Genomic DNA, 3,017 nt, shown 5'->3' on the forward strand with positions numbered 1-3,017 from the left:
AGTTATATTATACTTCTCAAGGTATCTTCCTAACACCAAATGAAATGAAATATAGTCAGAATAAATGACAGTCCCTAAGCAGTCTTTAATGAGAGTACCATGTGGTGTTCACTACAGTAATTCCACCACAGGTGACCAATGCATGCATAACAATGTTGTATGCATATGTCCGGGATTGCTGGAAGTGGCCATGAATTTCTAGCAAATTTGGTAAATCAGTAAACATGCAGGGGGAGCTGTGTTGGTCATTTAGTAAATTCAAACAAAAATCCACCAAACAGTGATACCTTTATTGGCCAACTGAAATGCACAATATACTTGTTGAAAGCTTTCAAAGCTCCACTGGCTTCTTCATCAGGCAGGATGTTGCATACCAAACAGAAGAAAAATTGGAGAGGTTAGTAAGATGCCTGCATTTTCTTGTTTCTGTCCTTAGATTTGAAAGTATGGGAGGGTATCTTTAGAAGACATGGTCCCTCCTCCTCTGACTAGTGGGGAACCATCCAAGTCCTTCTTCTTAACAACTGTGCAGAGATAAAGCAAATAATGGAACTTTTCATGACAGCATGAAATACAAGGACAATGTTCTCAATCATGGGCCAGTATTGAATTAAATATTGCTGCATTGATTGTGTTATTCATTTTAACATCCTGTTCAATAAAAGCATCTCACACTGCATGTTTCTCCATTTATCTCGTGCTATTGCAGCATTTGTGGCCTGCCAGCATAGTCTAATTCTGCATTGTATATACTGGGACTGTTCAAAGCCCTGTCCATACAGCTAAGCATTATATATATAAGATATTTTTAGTTGGCAGATCATTATATTGATCTTACTCTACAGGTCAAATGGCAAACTCCTGAATGTCATTCTAAGTTCCTTTCCTAAAATACTGTCTAATATCCTGTATTGTGTTTGCATAGTAAAATTCTAGGCTCATGCCCTAAGGGACAGCCTGCAGCCACCTCTATCTGTGCCAGATCAGGGCCATGACAACTGCATGCTGAGGCCCTGATCTCTTCTTTCTGTGGCACAAAAAGGAGCTGCAAAAATGGCTCCTTTTTGTGCCCCAAAAAGTGCATGACAGCTGTCAGTGCAGTGCTTTTCTACACTCTTTTGGAGCTGCATCATGTAGACGCAGTGCCAGAGGAGCGCTGTGATGCCACCTGGGGATGGAGACGTGCCATGCATCATGTGGATGTCACACCCCAACTCCACCCCCAGGCTGGCCTTAATAATAATGGTATCTATTTATCTACATGCATTTTTATATGCTCTCAAACAGCTTGGCAGAAGCTGGAAATAGTGATGGGAGCTCATTCTGTCATATGGCACCTGGGCCTTGAACTGCCGACTTGCCGTTCTTGCAATCATCAGAGTCAGCATCTTTATTGCTGAGCCACCATGTCCTTACCAACATTGTAGAACATTGTAGAACCAATTATATATCTGCTTGGTGTCCCACTGTGCAATGAAGAATGCCCAGTGGCTGTTTCTACAATCTGAGTGAAAAAAGTGGTATACTGAAAATAGTGATGAATACTTACACAGCATTTAAGAATGTGCTGCCACAAGGCTGGTATCCATTTGGTTAGCCCTAACTAAAGTAGATTCATTGAATCAACATACAGAGAACTAGAATAAACTCACTGACCCAACATATAGGTAAATCTAAATGACTTGATGGGTCTACTCTAGTTGTGACTAATAGATTTGTGCCCATGGGAAACAGTTACACTTGTGAAAATCTTCTTATGCAACTATGTCCTGAATATATCCATTGCATAATGGACAAAAAAGTACAACTGCAAGTATAAGGGATGCACTTTTATGGCACCAACATTTCTCTTCTTCTTGGATTGTGCATGAACAAACTCAGTTCTCTGCCTCAAATAATAAGTTAACTTTTATAAACTAAAAATCAAATCTAGTTAGCTTATCTGAAGAGGGTCAATGGGTGGTTAATTCACAGTGCATTTCACCACAACCAACACAGCTGACTTGCCTGGCTTAACTACAAAAACAGGACTTTGAGAGAGACCTTACCAAATGACACCCAGCAGAGAAACTGAGGACCACAGAGACCATCAGGGGGCTGCAGGAAGGAAGAGGTTGCTGTGTTTGCTACTGCCTTGGACCTCTGCTTCCCTCAGTGATCTAGCTCGTTGCAGGACTGAAGCTCTGATTCAGAAGACACTGCTCTTTACACTTGCACTTTATTCTTGCACTGGGTAGAGAGGGCAAAGGTTTGTCCTTTTGCTGGACAGAGACAAGGGTCTGTTACCTGCATTACCTCCTCAGCCTCAGAGGGAGAGAGACAGGCCAATTCCATCAGGTCTAACCTACATTAATAAAGAGAGTCTTTCTTCCAGTCCATCTGCCATGGTCCAGGCCTCAGAAGGAGAGAAGAACTGCTGGACCTGACCCCTTCGCCACTGTCATTCCCTTCTCCTTTTGTGTCATGGCATTTTAGACTGTAAGCTTGGGACAGGGAACCATTTAATTAACCATTTATAAGCCACACTGAGAGCCTCCAGATAGATAAATAAACCAGCTCAACCCATTAGAACAAAACGGACATGATCCTGCCATAACTCTTTGAGAAATTATGGGAGATGCCTCAAAATTTGACAGAATGTTGTTGTTGTCTTTTTGGTTATCACCAAGTTGCCATGGCCAATTTTATGTCCATATTTCAAAAGAAGGCTTTCTAGATTCTGTCCTATTTGGGAAATCATTTTTAAAAGGCTTATAGAAGACCATTTGATATAATTTTTGAGGCAGCAAAAAAGGTGGGAAAACAATAGAGGAGTAAGTTTCTGAGGTTTAAAAAGGCTGAGAAAGGGGCAAAAGACTAATTGAGATTGTGTTCTGATGTAATTTTGGTAAAATTCCTTATGCTACAAATAAGTGAGTGGGGAAACATGATCCTCTTTGGTGGTATTGTATGGAACCAAGTGGGCAGGGTACACTTCAGCTGGTATGATATGTTATTTTGTTCTTTGATCAGTGATG

Source organism: Sceloporus undulatus, chromosome 3, assembly GCF_019175285.1.
Source record: "Sceloporus undulatus isolate JIND9_A2432 ecotype Alabama chromosome 3, SceUnd_v1.1, whole genome shotgun sequence".
NCBI classification, from domain to species: Eukaryota; Metazoa; Chordata; class Lepidosauria; order Squamata; family Phrynosomatidae; genus Sceloporus; species Sceloporus undulatus.